The 21,339-nt window shown below is 34.6% G+C and overlaps 1 long non-coding RNA gene across 4 annotated transcripts in view; it reads right to left on the bottom strand.

The window, feature by feature from the left end:
• Nucleotides 1-1,127: 1,127 nt before the first annotated feature.
• The window catches only part of LOC140603708 (uncharacterized), a 32,743-nt gene continuing 12,531 nt past the window's right edge, over nt 1,128-21,339 (bottom strand). For 3 of the 4 annotated variants that reach the window (XR_012006662.1, XR_012006664.1, XR_012006665.1), the window contains exons 5-6: nt 20,772-20,913; nt 1,128-1,992 (exon numbers count right to left, since the gene is read on the bottom strand). This is a non-coding gene — a long non-coding RNA (uncharacterized lncRNA). Of the gene's footprint in view, nt 1,993-18,893; nt 20,417-20,771; nt 20,914-21,339 lie in introns of those variants that run through there. The other variant, XR_012006663.1, reaches the window with a different exon arrangement.

The raw sequence follows: 21,339 nt of genomic DNA on the forward strand, positions 1-21,339 counted from the left end.
TTGGAATTAAAAAGTAGTTCTCTACTTTTAGTAGTAGTTTGAAGAGACTGGACAAAGATCTTCATAAGATAATATTTCGTAAATTCAGAAGAACCCTGCTTAAAGAGTTCTCAATTCAGTGAAAAGGCTTATTGTTTCATGAGGTCAACAGAAATGCTCTGATGGTAGTATTTTAAAAAATATAGCAACACTTTATTTTTATTTATTTAGTTTTTAAAGCTTTTATTTATTTATTCATGAGAGGCAGAGAGAGAGAGAGAGGCAGAGACACAGGCAGAGAGAGAAGCAGGCTCCATGCACGGAGCCTGATGCGGGACTCAATCCTGAGTCTCCAGGATCACACCCTGGGCCGAAGGCGGTGCTACATTGGTGGGCCACCCAGGCTGCTGCATATCAACACTTTAAAAGCATTTATTTAGAAGTCAGATGAACACCAAATTATGGATTTTATACTCATAAATGAAATTGAACATACAATATAATGGCACTTGGAAGCTGACATTTAAAGCAACCCAAAAAACTCTTGTCATGGATGTCCATGGAGAATAATGTTTTCAAAGAGTACTGAATGTATCTTAGGATATTATTGTAGGTTTCAAATATGAAGTCAAAAGAAATAAACTATATGAAGAAAAATAAAAGATAAAGATGTTATTAAATATATTAGGTATGAGAAAATTGAAAGAGTATCTCGACTAATGATTAGATTGAAGTGTTATTATTTATTTTTAAATTCTTTGAAAAACTTGTTTGTGGCTGATTCATCTAGGTGGCTACAAATGGATGAAAGACCAAAGATGGCACTAAAATATATGAGAAAACAGGTAATTTTCTCAACTGAGAAATTTCCAGTTTGTAACTTTCAATTCTTTCCTCTTACGTTTTTAAAGGCATTAGCTGAAGACATCACAAGCCACTAACAATAATTTCAAACCCTGAGGAGACTGGCCAGATGCCAATGGGCTAGGTTCTAAGTGCTTATAACCACAGAGAGGAAAAAAACGTTAGAAGCTATAGATTCATTACATCAACTACATAACTCAGAAAATATTGATATATATTTCAAAGAAATAGACTTGCAGTCATCTAGACCACAGATTTAAAAAAAAAAAAAACAAATTTGGCCCTTTTTCTTTCTTCCTTAAGATTTTATTTATTTGAGAGAGAGAGAGCAAGAGAGAGTGAGAAAGCACAAGCAGTGAGGAGGGGCAGCAGGAGAGGGAGAAGCAGACTTCCTGCCGAGCAGGGAGCCCAATACAGCTTGATCTCAGGACCCCAGGATTATGACCTGAGCCAAAGGCAGGCACTTAACTGACAGAGCCACCCAGGTGCTCCTACCCCTTTTTTCTTTGTTTGTTGTAATTTAAAAACGACCATAGCGGGCACCAGGGTGACTCAGCGGTTGAGCATCTGCCTTCGGCTCAGGTTGTGGTCCCAAAGTCCTGGGATCGAGTCTCACATGGGGCTCCCTGTGGGAAGCCTGCTTCTCCCTCTGCCTATGTCTCTCATGAATAAATAAGTAAAATCTTTATAAAAAATGACCATTGCAATTATTTCTAAGTTTTTGCATTTGAGCAAGAGATTGCAATATTAGTTATTTGTAGTTTATAAAATGTTTTTGCATGTTGCTTTTATTTTTACCACAAAACCTTAAGTCAAGATTGATTAAGACGAGAATTTTACAGATGAGAAAATTCAGGGAAATTGGTAAATTTATCCAAGGTAAGTGGCATTGGTGGGGCTTGAACCTTGGTTTCTTGATTTTAAGGCTGGTCTCCCAGACTTTATGACCACTTTGAGGCAGAGTCATACCAGGTACACAGCTGTTTATGGATCCAGACATCTTTATGCATTCCCAGAGCTTAAGGGATGAAGGCCTGATGCATCTTTTCTCCTCTTCATTACTCACGGCCCCACTCCCAATAGCATAGGCAGTGTGGCTTCTTCCTGGTACTCAATTATTCTTGTTTTGAGTCAGGGATACATGCCCTTCTGTTTGGAATATAGCAGATTATTACCATATACTTAAAAAATAAACTCCAGTCTAGACCCATTGATTCTTTTAACAACATGCAATATCAAACTACATGTAAACATTATTATAAGCTGCTGTTCTGAAATGTCAGGAAACTATTGTCCCAAGGACAGAAAATCCTCAGACCCACATAGTTACCTAGTTTTACAAGCAAAACATGTAACAGGAAAGAGATATTTGGTGTGTCATTTGCAACTGTTTGGTTCTTCTCCTTTCCAGAGAATTCTTACACTGAAAAGAACAAACTCTTTATACCAACCAAATGAAAACTCAGCCTGTGGTTGACAACTTAATAAAGTTATCTGTGGTTGTATAGCACTAGTGCAAATGATAAGTTTGGGATTCTCCAAGCCAAAAAAGAAAATATAAGTTAAAGCTATATTTACCTTTGCACATACATGCATGCATGTATTTTCAACAATTATATCCCTTTTTTCCATGAGTTTTTAGAAATGTTTTCATTTCTTTTGGTAGAAGTGATGTTTAAAGTTCACATATTGATCTCCAAGATAACCCAAACAGCTGAACCTTTTCCAAATGTATGAGGCAAATGAGAACATGAAAGAGTCAACTATCTCCTTAATCTGCATGAACACGACTAGTTCATAGAACAGCCATACTTGCCTCTTTTCTTGTGGAACTCATTTCACAAAAGCTATTTCCAACTTGTAAAATAATTTAAAATAATAATCATGTTGGTACTGAAGAACACCTTTTATTTTAGTCAGGCCTCTCTCTGGAGGGTGACGTTAAAATCTGGTGAATATGACGTGTGATAGTAACTCTTCTTTAGAATTCTGACAGAACACACATTTTGCTTATGGGGTAAGAAAAAACTGATAGTAACTTAATCATGTTTTAAATAAGACATTTTAATTTTCATGTTTATAATATTTATAATACTTTAACAATTACCTTGAAAGGGTGAACATACAATAAATGTAGAATTCATGCTCAAATTAACATATGAATTAGCTTTTAATATTTGAATATGTCTTGAGCATCTGTTATGTGCTTGGCATTAAGCTAAATGCTTTACCTACATTATCTTGGCTACCCCTCATTAATAATCCTAGGCATTTAAAAAGGATTATGTCCCATGTTATACATTTATTTTGTATATTAGCATTTCCCAGCATGTTCCATAGATCATTAATTCTAAAAATCATTCGATGAAAAAAAGGGCTCTGTGGTCAAAATCCTATCATTGTTCCTCCTAGAGATTTAAAAAATACTTTATAAAAGATATAAGAATTAACAATATCAATAGCCTGAAAAAGAAAACCAATATAATCTTTTCAACAGCTATAGAAAAATAATTTGACAAAATTCAACATCCACTCATGATAAAAGCTCAATGAACTAAGAAGGGAAGGGGACTCCTTCAACCTGATAAAGGAAATTTACAAAAACTTAGAGTTACCTATCATATTTAGACTGAAAGCTTTCTCCCTCAGATCAGGAAGAAGGCAATGATATTCTCTTCACTAGTCTAACATTGTCCTGGAGATTCCAGCCAGTGAAGTGAAGCAAGAAAAGAAATACGATTAATCCAGATCAGAAAGTAAGTAGTAAAACTTTCTTTATTCATAGATGACATGATCTCCAATACAGGAAAGCCTACAGTGTACAAAAAAGTCACTAGAACTAGTAAGTGAATAGAGAAAACTTGCAGATAAAAATATCAGCAAAAATAATTATATTTCTACATATTAGTGACAATTGCAATTTGAAATTTGAAAGGAACTATTTATAATAGCATAAAAATCATAAAACACTTAGAGATGCACCCCGATGTGTATAGCAGCAATGTCCACAAGAGCCAAACTATGGAAAGAGCCCAGATGTCCATCAACAGATGAGTGGATAAAGAAGACGTGGTATGTATATACAATGGACTACTACTTGGCCATCAAAAAAAAAAATGAAATCTTGCCATTTGCAATGATGTGGATGGAACTAGAGGATATTATGCTAAGCAAAATAAGTCAATCAGAGAAAGACAATTATCACATGATCTCATTCATATGTGGAATTTAAGAAACAGAACAATCATAGATGAAGAAAGGAAAAAATAAAACAAGATGAAATCAGAGAGGAAGACAAAGCATAAGAGACTCTTAATCATAGGAAATGAATTGAGGGTTACTGGAGGGGGTGGGGGGGACAGGGTAACTGGGATATGAACATTAAGGAGGGTATGTGATGTAATGTGCACTGGGTATTATATAAGACTGATGAATCACTGACCTCTACCTCTGAAACCAATAATATATGTTAATTAAATTTGAATAAAAATTTTAAAAAATAAAAATAGAAATATACATAAAAATAAATACATGAAGCATAAAATACTTTAAGAAACTATTAAGATAAACATTTTGTTAAAAAAGAGATGAACCTTTAAGATACATAATATTTGTATCCTGAAAACTACAAAATATTAATTAAAGAAATTAAGTAACTTAAAGATATGAAAGAACACCTAAATAAGCAGAGATAAATCAAATTCATGGGTTGGAAGAGCACATTGTTACGATGTAATTCTCCCCAAATTTATCTCTAGATTCAAAAAAATCCCACTCAAATCTGAGCAGTCTTTTCTGTAGAAATTAACAAGTAGATTTCCAAACTTTAATGGAAATGCAAAAAATCCAGAATAGCAAAAATCATTTTGGAAAAGAACAAAAACTGTAAGACTCATGTTACTTGATTTGAAGATCATGAAGCTGTAAAGGTAGAGTAATCAGTGTTTTGGCTTAAGGATAAATGTTTAAATAAATGGAACAGAATAGAATCTACTCAATTTCTAACAAAGGTGTAAAAAAAATTTATTGGGGAAACTGAAATTTTAATTTCAGTTTTTAAATTTTTTTAAAAGATTTTTATTCATCCATTCATGGGAGACACACAGAAAGAGGCAGAGACATAGGCAGAGAAAGAAGCAGGCTCCCTCTGGGGAGCCCGATGTGGGAATCTATCCTGGGGCTCTGGAATCATGCCCTGAGTCAAAGGCAAGCCACTCAACCGCTGAGCCACCCAGGCACCCCAGGTTTTTGATTTCTTGAAAAGACTATAGCCTTTTCAAACAATTATCGTATGACCAAACAATGTCATTCCTCCACATTTCTCAAAGAGAAATTAAAGTATATGTCTAAAGATCCTGTTACTGAATATTAATACTTAATATTTATTAATAATCAATATTAATATAACATTGTTGCAATTTAAAACTACTCAGCAATAAAAAGAAGCTAATTACTGATAGATGCAATCTCAAGATGTATCTCAAAACATTATGCTAAATGAGAGAACTCAGACAAAAAGCTATAAACTGTATGATTAGACTAGAAAGAGCAAAATGAAAGAAGCAGAAAGCAGATGGTTGTTTGCCATGGGCTGCAGAACGAGAAGAGAATGATTGTGAAGCAGATGGAAGGAACTTTTGGGAATTATGAAAATGTCCCATATCTTGACTGTAGAGGTGTCTATATAACTGCATATTTTTATCAGAATTGGCAGAACCATACATTTAAAAAGGGTATATTTTACTGCAGGTAAATTAATCTTCAGTGAACCTAACTCAAGCAAAAGACTCTCACAATACTTTAGTAAGAAACTGCTTTAAATATTTTTTAACTCAAAGATTTCTAAGATTGTTTTACTGAAAATATTTGAAAAATATCTTTCTGAAAATATGAAAAATATTTTACTGAAAATATGAAAATATTTATATCATAATATTTTAGAATATAAGTATTTTATAAATACATATTTTCAATATTTATAATTACAAAAATTAAGTTTCTTAAAGTTATTTTTGAGGACCACAGTTATAACACAGACAAAACATTCCATATATTTGAGTACTAACCTCAGAAAAGCAAAGACACGTTTCTTGCCTTCAGGCTGCTTAGAATAAATGTAGGAGATTGGCAAGCCAACTGTTATTGAAAATTCAGCACAATAAATGGAATGTTAGAGGTGTTTACATTACGATATGGAAGTACTCAAGAGGATTGTTCAGTTCTAACTCAGAGAGGGGCAGGTGTGGAATGGCTCAAGGAAAGGTTCCTGGGAAATGCCTACACTAAGTAAGAAAGGACAGGTTGAACTGAGCAAGGCATGGAATGTGGGGTAGGGAGAGAGAAGAGAACTGCAGAAAAAAAAATGTATGATGTATGAGACAATATTATCTTTGAGAGAAAGTTCTAATGATTTAGGATTGTTGGAATGCAAAGAATTTGTGGAGATTTTAATTGGGGAGATATCAGATCTGTATTTTAGAAGGCAATTCTAATTGCTCTGTGGAAGTGACTGGAGATGGAAACTGAGAAACCAGTTAGATCCTTGTGGCAGGAAATTGCTAGGATATGAACTTGGTAATGGTAATGGACATGGAAAAGAGAAGACATTTGATAGAAATATTTAGAGGTGGATTTGGTGTTCTTTGAAGACTGAAGTGAATGGACATTAAGAGTAAGATGAAAGGAGGGATCCTTTCTGGCTCTTGTTAAGAACACATGTAAGTGAAGTTCCAGATAAGAATCCTCAAATTATTAGCACAGGATATAAAACAATATTTATACGAGTTTATTCCCTACAACTCCCCACAGTATGCAACAGGCAGGAGATTCTCAAATACTTCCTGTTGGATGAATGACCAAATGAAAGAATTACAATAGTAATGAACTAATAGGAATAGGTAGGTGAATTTTGTAATAGAATTTCAAGAAACTACAATTGTTCCTAAGGCTCCAGAAATTTTGTAATAGAATTTCAAGAAACTACAATTGTTCCTAAGGCTCCAGAAAGTACAATTCTTCCCAAAGCCATGAGTCAAACATATGAAAGACTTCATAAGATTAAAGGCTCAGTATATTTTTTAATGCCTTAAGTATGTTATAAATTTGAAGATAGTTAACAAAAAATATCAAGATCTTTTAGTGCCATTAAAGTTACATAGATGTACCATTTCTTTGAACTTAAAAATTTTTTACATTTGTATTTCTCTTGAAAAGAACAGCTGTAATTTTCTATTTTAATAGATTTTACCCTGAAAAAGCATTTGCATGCTTCAATAAATTTTCTACCTTATAGTCATCATTCTAAATCTTTTCCATTTTTTCCAAATGTCCATTCTTATTTTTATCCTTCTTATTTTCAGTTGAAGAGCCACCTCCCACTTTACTAACAAAATAGGCATCCAGCCTGAATTCCCTCATTCTCCTTCTCCATACCTCTTAAACTACTGGAAAGAAATTTTCCTTCATGGAAAATGATTTCCATGTATTAGTGAAAGTGACTCACTTTTGGTATATTGGACAAAAAACTAAATATGAACCTTCCTAATATTGTGATATACAAATTGTATATTGATTTAAAAGATGAGCTGGATTTACAACTTAACTTTGACTTATTCAATTAGAGATAAAGAAACTAAGGTCCAAAGAGGTGCAATAAATAGTCCATGATGGCCAAGTGATTTTTCACCTCTAATGGTTCACCCTAGCTCTAAAAATCTATTATCCTATGATTAGAAAGAAAATCTATGAACAGTTTGTGGGTAATAGAAAAATACAAAGTAAATTGGCTATGATTTACCAAAATAAAAGTAGACTATGGTTATTGAAAATCTAGCTGTGAATAAGTTAAAAGTAGAGTATATCAATATATGTTAATTTATTTTTAAAGTGTTCATTAAGGGTCTTCTATATGCCAGGAACTGTTTTAGGCTGTGGAGATAGAAGGTGAACAAAACAACAATCCGTCTTTGTGGGGCTTATACTCTAATGAAAACAAAACTAAATAAGCAAACTACACATCATATGAGATGGTGAGAAGTGCTGTGGATTATCAGAGGGAGAAAGGGGTATACTAATTGCCAAGAGTAGGGTGGAGGGAGAGTTACAGAAAGCTCTCTCTCACTAAGGTCATATTGGAGCAAAAACCAGAAAGAGAAAGAACAAGCCATGCAATGACCTAGGCAGTGGAGGGAGTTTGGAGGGGTGGAGAGGGACGCAGTGGGAAGGTGGAAGGATGCAGGGAAGTGATCTTTTAGGCAAAAATAAAATCAAGGGGAAAAGCTTTGAGGTGTACTATTTCTAGCATGTTTCATGATCAAGAAACTAGAGTAAGAAGGCCAATGGGGTTGGAGCAGAGGAAAGTAGGAGTTAATAGGTAAGAAGAATAGGGAACTACCATAGTAGCAGACTGCTGTAAGGCCTTTATTAAGAATAAGATAGAGGCTGTTGGAAGTTTTTTGTGTAAAGAAATGATAGGATCTACATGATAAATGTTGGTGAGGATGTGGAAAAAAGGAACCTTTACTTAGTGTTGGTGGGAATGCAAACTGGTGTAGCCACTCTGGAAAACAGTATGGGGGTTCCTGGAAAAGTTAAAAGTAGAACTACCACATGCTCCAGTAATTGCACTGCTGGATATTTACCCCCCAAATACAAAAACAGTAGTTCAAAGGAATACATGTACCCCTATGTTTATTGCAGCATTATTTACAATAGCTAAATTATGGAAGCAGCCCAAGTGTTCCTCAACAGATGAATGGAGAGGGACACCTGGGTGGCTCAACGGTTGAGGTCTGCCTTTGGCCCAGGGTGTGATCCTGGAGACCTGGGATCGAGTCCCACATCAGGCTCCCTGCATGGAGCCTGCTTCTTCCTCTGCCTATGTCTCTGCCTCTCTCTCTCTCTCTCTCTCTCTCTCTCTCATGGATAAATAAACAAAATCTTTAAAAACAAAAAACAAAAAAACAGATGAATGGAGAAAGAAGATATAGTGTATATATATTCAATGGAATATTATTCAGCCATAAAAAGAATGAAATCTTGCCATTTGCAGCAAGATGGGTGGAGCTAGAGCATATAATGCTAAGTGAAATAAGACAGAGAAAGACAAACACCATATGATTTAAGAAACAAATGAACAAAGGAAAAATCCAGAGAGAGATAGAGAGAGAGAGAGAGAGACAGACAGACAGACAAACCAAGAAACAAACTCCTAACTATAGAAAACTGATAGTTACCAGAAGGGAGGGAGGTGAGGAAATGGGTAAAAATAGGTGAAGGGGATTAGAGTCCACTTATCATGATGGGCACTGAGTAATGTACAGAACTTTTTTTTTTTTTTAATTTTATTTATTTATGATAGTCACAGAGAGAGAGAGAGGCAGAGACATAGGCAGAGGGAGAAGCAGGCTCCATGCACCGGGAGCCCGACGTGGGACTCGATCCCGGGTCTCCAGGATCGCGACCTGGGCCAAAGGCAGGCGCCAAACCACTGCGCCACCCAGGGATCCCCATGTACAGAACTTTTGAATCACTATATCGTACACCTGAAACTAATATAACAGTTAATATAGTTAACTGTATGTTAACTATACCAGAATTAAAAACTTAAGAAATGATGGGATCTTACTTATTTTTCTAAAGGCCTATTCTGGCTTTTATATTGACTGTAAGAGAATAAGGGGTTATGCAGGAACCACAGGAAGGCAGTACTCCAGGTGAAAGATGGACATGGTGAGAAGAGGTTAAATTCTGAAGATATTTCAAAGGCAAAGCCAGAAGTATTTGCCGACAGATTGGATATAGGATATGAGAGAAAGACTATAAGATTTTTTGGTCTGAACACCTGAAAGGAAGGAGTTGCCATGACTGAGGAAGAGGAGACTATCGGAGACATTGGTTTGGATGGAAATTAAAAAATAGAATCCTAGGTGTTCAATTTTAATTATATTATGAAATGCTTTTGGGATCCCTGGGTGGCGCAGCGGTTTAGCGCCTGCCTTTGGCCCAGGGCGCGATCCTGGAGACCCAGGATCGAATCCCACATCGGGCTTCCGGTATATGGAGCCTGCTTCTCCCTCTGCCTATGTCTCTGCCTCTGTCTCTCTCTCTCTGTGTGACTATCATAAATAAATAAAAATTAAAAAAAAAATGCTTTTTAGACATCCAATTAAGAATGTCAATTATGGGGCAGCCCCAATGGCCCAGTGGTTTGGCGCCGCCTTCAGCCCAGAGTATGATCTTGGAGACCTGGGATCAAGTCCCAGGTTCCCTGCATGGAGCCTGCTTCTCCCTCTCCCTGTGTCTCTGCCTCTCTCTCTCTTTCTCTCTCTCTCTCTCTCTGTGTCGGTCATGAATAAATAACTAAAATCTTAAAAAAAAAAAAAAGAATGTCAATTATGCAGTTAAAATCTGGATGAGATTAAAGAGATGCTCAGAGACTTATAATTCTAATGTTTCTAGGCCAAGAGATATGGAAGATCCAATAAAGGAGTTTAAGAAGTGATCTTCAGGGTAGGAGGAAAACCAAGACAGTAAGTGCCCTGGAAATCACTGTTTAAAACGCTGCTCTTAAGGCAAGCAAGATGAGGAAATAAAATGAACCAGTGTATTTAGAATGGTGAATGTCATTTGTGTTCTTGATAAGACACAGGTGGGGAAAGGAGTGTATGAAGTCTGATATAAAAAGCTACAACACGTTTTATTGCTTAGGATCCATGAAAAAGCAGGAAAAGAGAAGAATTACTGAAATGACAGCCTGAATTAAGAAGAGGGCATGAAATCTAGTGACCAAGTGCAGGGGTTGGTCTCAGAAAAAAGCACAAACAACTCAGAGGAACAAGAGAGAAGTCAGAATATATACTGTTTTCAAAAACAGCTTATATTCATTTATTACTATTACTTTTCTTAGATTCATATTTTATCCTTGACTTATGAGCTCATTATTTAAAAATAATTTAATACCTTTTAATTTTTCTATATTTTACTTTTATATGTAATAAAATAATCTAGAATTTCTAGATTCTAGAATAACTCCTCTCAGTCCAAAGAAGACCAAGCAATTCCAGCATAATGTAAAACTATTCCGAATGGCAGAAATAACTCAGATTCATATGGGGCATTCCAAGTCTCTTTACTATTTTTCTTAACCAGAAATCTTATAAGGGCATTCTGTTAACAGGGATATGCCAAGATAGTATTGTTTTCACACTACATGATTTATGTCAAATATAATCTCCATATATATGAAAAGCCCTGGGATAAATAATATACAGGAAGATTATATTTCAATATTCAGGGAGATAATATTTGACATTTGTTATGTTTATATTAAATAAAATATAGTTGTCCTCTTTCCTATTATTCATAGGAGGAAGTAAGGTTATGTCAGTAAATTATTCAGACTTTAAAAATATTTGTATTGATTTATTAATAAATAATAACCTAAATATTAATAACCTAATATACCAGAACTACAAGTTTCAAAAATTCAAGTTGTCTTACATATAAATGAGAAACGTTATTTTTCAAAGATAGTGACTTCTAAGTTTGTATCTCCCACCTAGAACTTTCTAATTTACTGACTATATATACATGTATATATAAAAATGTTTGCACATATATACACATGCAAATTATATACATATGTAAATTATACATGTGTATACATAATTTATATATAAATATATATAAGTATATAAACCTATACATTTCCCAGAAAAATGGCTCATATACTAGCTGTATTTGAGCTTTTAGCCTAGTAAATTTCATCTGGTAAAACAAAAAAACAAAGCTAATCACACATGTACTCCAATGATGCTACTGAATGCACGACTGACTATATAGCAGTTTTATTCAAGAGGTATAGGTTGAGCGTCTGCCTTTGGCTCAGGGCGTTATCCCAGGGTCCTAGGATCGAGTCCCACATTGGGTTCCCTGCATGGAGCCTGCTTCTACCTCTGCCCGTGTTTCTTCTCTCTCTCTCTGTGTCTCTCATGAATAAATAAAATATTAAAAAAAATAAACACAATCAGGAATAATGTGAAATATAACATTAAATTAACAAAATCGGCAATCTTTTCTCTGTTTCTAAGAAATAATTTTTTTTAAGATTTTTATTTACTTATTCATGAGAGAGAGAGAGAGAGAGAGAGAGAGAGAGGCAGAGAGGCAGAGAGGCAGAGACACAGGCAGAGGGAGAAGCAGGCTCCACGCAGGGAGCCCGACATGGGACTCAATCCCAGGTCTTCAGGATCACGCCTTGGGCTGAAGGCGGCGCTAAACCGCTGAGCCACCCAGGCTGCCCAATAATCTTTCAATTAGTGAAATTTCTAGGAAGGAATACATGATATCCTGGGACAACATGTGCCACTGACTGACTTTTTTTTTTTTTTTTTTTTTATACTAAAGCAGTGTGTTTGTTTTCTAGGGCTCACATAACAAAATGCCACAGACAGGGTGGCTTAAACAGCAGAAGTTTATTTTCTCACAATTCTAGAGTCCAAAATCAGGTGTCTGTAGGGTTGTTTCCTCTGAACAAGGAGAGAGGTTGGCCTCTCTCCTTGCTTGTGTGTTGTGTTCTTCTCCCTGTTTTCACATGATCTTCTGTGTTTTAACCTCCCATTCTTGTAAGAACACCAGTCATTGCCTTATAGGGTCCATCCTAACAAATCGATTTTAATTTAATTACCTCTTTAAAGATCCTATCTCTAAAAGTCACATTCTGAGGTAGTGGAGTTTGAGCTTCAAAAATATAAATTTAGGGTGGGAGGCACAATTCAGCCCATAACAAACACTATAGTTAGTTACAAGAAAATATGCATAGTTTGGAGAAGGCCTTATGGTATTTTTCTATTCTGAAATCATAATATCTTAAATGTGAGGTCCATCAAATTCATCCACTGAAATTCTTTTTATCCCAAAGTTTAAAATGTTCATTCCTTAAACAGAATTGTCAGTCAGCATTCCCTGAAAAACCAAAAATGGTTGAATGGATTATACAGATTTCTTTATAATTTACAGGGCATTTTCATATATCTGTTGTTTGAGTCACACAATTCTGGGAAATTTAGAAAATATGGCTTCTTCATTCTGCATTCAGTGGCCATTTAATTACATTATGTGACACCTAGAAAAGAGAATGGCAGGTGAAAATTTATGAGCATGAGGATTTGGGAGACTCAAAAAATCACCTCATGTGTCTGAGGTGTCTTCTTTGTCTACAAGAATGACATAGGCCTAAGCTCACAGTTGCACAATGCTTTTTTCAAGGACCACAGAATGACTGCATCCATGATATGGCAGCAGAAGCAGGGTGAAATTAAGAAAGGACATACTCATTTGGTAAACTTGACTAAGCTATTTTCCTAACCAATCTGGTATTACTTAGCATATAGTTTATAACCAGACTTTCCTCAGACTCTGATAAAGTAATTTGAAAGTTCTGGCCAAGGTTTAAAAAGTTCAGATGACTTCTGGTGGTGAAAAGTGACTATGGTGAACTAAAATTCTGTACTTTTTTAAGACTGCAGTTTAAAGTGCAGAGCACACTGATAGGATCAGTGGCAAACACATTGCATTCTCCTTCTCTAGGGATGTCCCTCAAGCTCCATCACTCAGCTTGATCATATTAACTGAATCATTGTTCCACTCATTGAGCCAGTGTGTTCACTGACTAAAAATTCACAATGCTGCCAACTGTGGCTACCGCTATTATGGCGTACTTTCTCCTATTGGCTAGTATGATGCTTTTTGTTAAGGAAAACTATAGAACATTATAATTGAAATTTCTCTATGTAAATTCAGGAAAATTTTTCATGCTAGGCCTTTTTTTTTTTTTTTCATGTTGAAATCCCTAAAATATTTTACCCTGGGGAAAAACTCAGGACCTGGCAAGAGCAATGAGCAGAAACATCTTTTTAGAAGGGAATCTAAATTTATACATGAAGGGAGAAAACTTCTGATTAAATATGCCTAAATTTCCTCATTCTCCTGAAGCCCCAGTAAGTAAAGGAATAGAAAGAGAACAACAACAACAAAAAAAGAACAACAACAAAAAATAAAAAGGGAGATAAAGATGATGAGAGATTTCAACAGAATTCTCTGGGAAATGGAAAGCAGCTGGCTAGTGGTGTTCAGTAAAGGAAGCTATAACATGAGTGCCTACATAGGAAGTTATCTGTAAAAACCATGCTTTTTGCCTTTTTTTTCCTCTTTCTTCCTTTTTTTCTTTTTAGTATATTTACCCTACAGAAACCTGGAAAAGTTTAGGATATTGAGGCACAATGTACTGAATGGCAAAATGTACTCAATGCTAAAAACAAGGAAAATGGTTGAAAGTAGCTAGATCCTCAGATTTTGTCTACTACTCCTAAGATAAATAATTCCCTCCCTATTTTCTCCCTACTTATACTTTGGAGGAATCAATGTTTTAGCTTCTAGATAAATTACTACATTCAAAGGCTTTGGACCATGGACACTAATCAGTGTGAGGTATGGGATGGGAAATGAGGCTGAAGCCAAAAGGATTAAGTCCAGTTTTTATACTGATTGGTAGGACTCTGGCCCCCCTTCCCTATCCTGTTCCTAGAATAGAGGTGTTAAGACATACACTCAAACTGGTAGGAGAATAAGAGAACACTTCTCTGGAGAACCAAATGACCTCAAAGAAAAGACCTAATGAAACTGACACTGACAGATCCTAATTTAAGGAAAAAGAAAGCAGGCATCCTATTCATCACAAACACATAGTATTTCCATACAGCATTCTGGTGTCTTATATTTAAATATGAAACACACAGCTAAGTATCACAAGACATTTGAGTAAAATCTTCTACATGAAAGACATACATTAGAAAAGAAAAAGAGAAAATAAAATACCTAGAGAAAATAGAGACACTGAAAGGAGCAGAACATACTTTAAGGAATATTCTGAGAGAGATAACAGATAATGATTGATAGCTAAAACAAGAATAACATGCTATTTAAAAAAAAAAAAAGAACAGAGGACAATGAAGACTTGGAAATGAAAAATAAGATAGCCAAAAAAGACTAATTTAATAGAAAATTTGGAAGATAATATTGAAGATATTTCCCAGCTAGTAGAACAAAAAGATCAAGGAGATGGGAAAGAAGAAATGAAAAAATTAAAGGGTCCAACAAAAGATCTAACTTTCAAACAAGAAAATAAAGGAAATGAAATCATCTAAAGAATTACACAAGGAAATTCCCCAGAACTGAAATGTGTAGAGAACAGTCCAGATTGGAACAAGGCATAGAAGAGAAATAAGAGGAAGAAGAAATTGACTATTGAGCTCTCATAAAACAGTATTGGAAACTACAGTAAATTTAGACAAACTAATAATAAAATCTGGCAAATGAAAACTTTAAGTAGTTGCTAATTCCAGGAAAAAATGAAAGATTGTAGAGAAGGAAGGATCTCTCTGTCCTACTTGACCTATGATGACAAATGTATTTGGGTGTTTGAATAAAGTAAACCCGATATAGAAAGGATGGGCAAAGGGGAAAAGAAGCATTGGCAGAGATAACATTGCTCTACTGAGACAGCAGTAAACTATATTATTCAGAAATACAGAAAAAGCAGGGGGAAACATATATTTAGAAGAACTTAGTGTTCGATTTGGGAAACATCTATTTAGAAGAATTCAGTGTTTGGTGTTATTATAAGTCTTTTAGTGAAATTTACCTCAATATAAAGTACGTACATATATTTGATGAAAATAAAAATTGAATTAATACAAAAAGGGAAATCTAAGATTATAACAAAGGGTAAGAGAGATGGAAAACAGTCAAGACTTATATATTTCATTTACATATAAAATTCATTATAAAAAAAACTTTTAAATATAAAGTTGGACTCCATAATAGTTTTTTTTTTTAGTATGATCAAATAATATTTCTCTTATTTTCACATTATGGTAATCGCTTGATTTATGAAATTTACATCTTTGGCATCTTTATACTAATGTATGTCCTAACTTTTTAAAAATAAAAAGATCCAAATTGATATCTATATCTTACTAAGTTAATTATAGTAACTGTTTAAGAATATATCTCTATGAAACTTTGTTTTCAAGTGAGACTAGGGTTACTTCCTACCTTAGTCATTAGTTGTAAGGAATAAAGACTCAAACTAGCTGAGAAATGATGGAAAATTTATTTAAAGGATAAAACACTTTTAAAAACTCAGGGGCAAGTTTTTTGAGAGACTGGAACAAGGAAACAATGCCATCAAGATCTAAGGCTGTTGATTTCATTCTATTCTCTCCCTCCAGGGCCAAAGGATTCTCATGTCTTTAGTTTTTTATGTGCCTAAAACAATATTTTCTTGCTCTATGGAGATTTCTGGGTTTCACTTATGCAAGCCCAAATGTGATCACTCCAGGGTCGGCTTTCTGTGATCTCCCTAAATGGTCCAAAGTTGCCAAGTAGAATTTCTAAATTCCAATTCCAAAAGCTTGGAAGATGAATGATTGGCTCAGCTTGAGTCAAGTACCTACAATTGATCCAATCAGCTGTGGGTTGTGTTTGGGAGCTGTCATGTGACCTGATACTCCCTGGCAGGGATGGTGGAAGGAGAGAAGAGATTGGGTCCCCTGGGTGGCTCAGAGGTTTGGTGCCTGCCTTCAGCCCAGGGTGTGATCCTGGAGACCTGGGATCGAGTCCTGTGCCAGGCTCCCTGCATGGAGCCTGCTTCTCTGTCTCTGCCCCTCTCTCTGTATCTCTTATTAATAATAAAAAAATAAAATCTTAAAAAAAAAAAAAGAGATGGACAAACAAGCAAATTGACTAACACATTTGCTTTACTTTTTCAGTTATCTTGATAAGGGCTCAAAAAGTCTCTTTTTATTCCTAGCCCGGATGCTCCAAACAAAATAGACACTCCAAACAAAGTGGAATAACTGACAGGTATCCCAAATGAAGTGGAGAGTTGTGAAAAGTATAAAGAATATATGTCTCTCCTCCTGTTCTTGAGCTTTCTTCACATGCATAAATTAAAATTCTAAATCAGGGGAGTTATAGGAAACGTCTTAGTCTTATTTTTCAACGGAGAGACATTCCCACAATTGACCGATATTTTAAGGCCAATATGATTCCCTGGTGATGTTGTTACTTGAAGATTGGCATTATGAGAGTAGAATGTATGAGAGTAGAACCTGTGTCACAGGAAAAGTTTCCCAGAAGTTAATGTTTATGATATTTAAAAATTACAGTTATATTTTCAACTACATGAAGCCAATTCTTGCATCCTTATCTATTATTTTATATCCTGTGTAGAGAAGTATTGAGGAATGGGGTTGGAATGAGTGATGGGCTAGAAGAAATAAACTAGATTCGAACACACAAACTATTTGAACTAGCCTTATGTTAGCCCCCATTAAAATATCACATATGTTCCTTTCTTGGTAACTGTTTTTATTTTCTTTTAAAGCTGAAAAAAAAAGAAAATTATGTTAAATGACACTTCTATCTTGGCTTTTTCCCTAAAAACATTAAAGAGAAATTTCAGAGACAGAAGAAAAAACTTTTTGTTACCAGGGTTTTTCAGTAGTGTTTTTTATGGGTAAAAGAGGTTTGGTTTTAGATTATGTGTGGGAAGAGACGTGAGAACAGATGTGATTATAATGTCATTGCATTCCACATCTTCATAGACAGGTTAGTTTAGAGTAGGCAGTTGCTTATTTTATAAACTGAATAAACCATTTGGGCTTCCTGGATTTCTGGCTGAAAATTTAAGACAACTGCTTGCTGAGTTTATGAATTTAAAATAGATAGATTTGTAAAGTGTGAATAAAAATGCAACAAATAGGAATTATCTCTGCTTCTTCCAAGATATATTTTCAAATCTACATCAGGCTTCTATTTAACTGTCACCAAGGAAATATTACACAGTTTGCTAGATCATCCTGTACTAGAGTTGAATGATGAATGGAAAAGAAAACAGAAGCAGTCCATGAAATGATGACTTCATTACAGTGATTATTTTTAACCCTTAAAGTTTTATTTTATTCATGTCAGGTATTGTGCTATGCCTTCACAGACATTTTCACATTTAATCTTTTTAATAGCCCTTTGAGGTAGGTATTATCTTCTAGCAAATGAGATAATAAAGGACTTATGCCAGGTCATGTTAGGAACAATTGGTAAAGTCAGAAATCAAGTCAAAATTTTAGAATTCCAAGGAATATCACTGTTTTAATATATAAACTGCACTTGAAAAAAACAATTTAATTGAATTTCTTTTTTGGCAGTAACTGTGAGAAATAGCATGTCTCTATATTTGTGTCATGTATTCAGTGATTTTATTCAGATCATTATTTGTATCCCTACTATTTCATTTGAGTTCTATCCCTTAGTGACAATTTCTTTGGAAACAATGGTTTTCTCAGAGGTTTGTCCACTGGTAATTCAAAGACATATTTCAGAAGCTCTGCTTTCAATAGAAAGTTTTTATACTTTGAGTATATGTACTCCCCCCCGCACTCAAATCATAAAAAAATTCTTTTCTAACTAAAAAAAAATATATATTTAAGTTAACTAATGTAACTGCTCTAAAGTGACTGTAATCTGAAACTTTAGAAAAGAACACTCAGAATCAGACCAGTGTACTTTGGTTGAACTTTGGTTTAATTTGGCTAATTGTGTTTAGCATGCAGCTTAGGTTGATAATCTTGTTTGTGCTGACACCAAAGTATCTACTTAATGATATTATACTGACAATTATAACTGTGCTTTAACTGATAAACCAAAGTTAGCTTCTGATAGTTTAAAAATATTTAACTCTTATCATGATATAAATGATATAAATAATTGATATCATCAACAGCATTTTTTTTTTCATTTCCTAGCATTTTTAGAATGTGAAAACTTTTGTTCAAGATTAATGGTTAAAAGTGTTATTAGCTATTCATGAATTAAATGAAAACCTGCAAGACCAGCTTACATTTTAAAAAATATATAGTGTAAGTGTGACTTCTTATGCACTCTACATATATTGAATCAGGCTAGATTAATGATAATAATCATAAATACCATTTCTGGCTACTCAGTTGTTCCTTTAATTAATATATTACGTGGCATCATAATTGAGACAACCAATACATTAAAACAGATTACTTTGCACAAATCAGATTATACATGTTATGTACGTCAAACCAGAGTTAAATGTTTTACTCTTTTATTTTCAAATAATTATGATGAGGCAAAAAAACTCTCTGTAAAAAAAAAAAACATAATTCATCTTGAAAGTTTACAATATATAAAGATCTATATAATACATAAGATTTCTAAGTTTTATTCCTGCATATGGATATTGTTGATCTACTACTTTATTGAGAGGCTGGACTTTAGCTGTGAAATTTACTTGTGAAATTGTTTTATAGCAGAAAATAATATGCTTTTATTTTCAGTATTCTATTTAGTGTACTATTGTAGGAAAAAATGGACTAAAACCAGAATATTAAGGCCTTTTTCACTTTTTTCCGCCTCAGGACAGCAAGAAAGTTATAATACAAAGCAAAATAAAAATAAGAAGAAAGCAGATTTGTGAAGGCACAAGTCAGATTCAGAAATCTCTCCTTGCCTGAAGCATTACAAAAGACACAGCATGCAGGCAGAATCTTTAAGGGAGTCTCCTGTGTCATCAGGGGTCTAGATTACATCATCACTGATTTCATCTTTTCCATCTCCTAATTTTAATGTCTCTGCTTTCCCAAGGCTGCTGTAATTTATCCCATGGGTTCTCAAAATAAGTGACATTTAAAATAGAAACATAGCTTCTGTGTTTTCTTTATTGTCTTTGCCATTTGTCGATACCACACGTATTTGCAGATAAGTACCTTCTGTTCCAGTTCTAATAAAAATGTTCTTTACATATCCACTGTTCTGTCAAGAATTTTTGTGATTTGTAAAATGAAATAAAAATAATACATTTATGTTGCTTTAGTGTAAAACTTAATCAAAATGAATTTTGTTGAATTTATGAGACAAGAGCTATATTCAACATAAATTTGCCAGAAATGTTTTGCGTCATGCGATACTTCAACTATAATTTTATTTTTCTTCTTACATCAGACTGGAGCAACCCTTCCCCAAACATGTTTTAAAGACAAACAAAATTATAATAGTTCCTACTTTTCCTACTTTCTAGTATGTTCACTCCTTCAGGGATTTTTTTTGGGAAAGAGTGAAAAATCTTGAAGAGGATAGTAAGTCCCAGCTGAGAATCATGTGCCAAGATGTTCAGTGACTTTTTTTCTTTAAAGACACAGATGATAAGAATAGGAAACCAACTTTTAGCTATTTGGGATTGTTTCTTTTTCTTTTTTTAAAGATTTTATTTATTCATGAGAGACACACTGAGAGAGAGAGAGAGAAAAAAAGAGAGAGAGAGAGAGAGGGAGACAGAGAGAGAGAAAAGCAGGAACATAGGCAGAGGGAGAAGCAGACTCCATGCAGGGAGCTCGATGTGGGACTCGATCCTGGGACTCCAGGATCATGCTCTGAGATGAAGGCAGATGCTTAACCGCTGAGCCATCCAGGTGTCCCGGGAGTGTTTCTTAAAAAAAAAAAAAAAAAAAAAAAAAAAATCTAGAAGTTGCCACTTTGAAAATAGCTGAGTTATTATTTCAAACTGACTTCTCTGAGAGTAGGAAGGGATTTAAGAAGTTTTCAGCCATTCTTAAATATGTCTGCCATGTGGTGCCAATTCAAGTAGAAGCTGTCATTGATCTCTGGTAAAGAAGTTAAATTTATTCCTTTTCAGGGACTATTCTTATTGAACCCTATGACTCTCCTTTGCTGTTAAAATAGTAATTTTAAGATGAAATTATGGGAAGCTAAATTGCAGTTATTACTTTTAATGTCCTCACTTAGCAAAATAAAAAGTTGGCAACTTATATTGGCTCCTTTACCTTTTTCCTGGAAATTTTACTGGTTCATAAAGCCCCAAATCAGCATTGGTCTAATGAAGCTTCTGTCTTTCCACAAATAATTATTGAGTCTCTTGGGACAGTTCATGAACATGACGCACAGATGTTGAATGGAGCTTAGAGTCTAGTGATAGACACAAATGATGATATATAAGGATTATAATACAGTGGGGTAAGTGCTACAAGGAGAGGAAATACTGGAGCATATGAGCAGGGCACCTAATCCTGATCTGGGCAAATCAGGCAAGGAGGTCTCTCTAGGAAAGAGATACAAAATATGAAGTAGAATATATTGGCTTTGTGAGGAAAATACCCTTTTCAAGGTATCTACGTCCTCAGAAAAGCAAACCAAAGTGTTGCTTTAGCATCATGGAATCAGAACAAAGAGCTATTAATTAGAGCCTATTGAACTTTGATGAAATAATCACATCCCAGCCAATATAACTGTTCTTTAGTGGTCAATTTCTCTAGAAACGAGGCAGTAGGATAACAATCTTAAGGTAAGAAGTGATATTCTCTTTCTCTGCCCATCTCTCTGAGCGTGAAACTT

Source organism: Canis lupus, chromosome 14 (genome assembly GCF_048164855.1).
Source record: "Canis lupus baileyi chromosome 14, mCanLup2.hap1, whole genome shotgun sequence".
Classification (NCBI taxonomy): domain Eukaryota; kingdom Metazoa; phylum Chordata; class Mammalia; order Carnivora; family Canidae; genus Canis; species Canis lupus.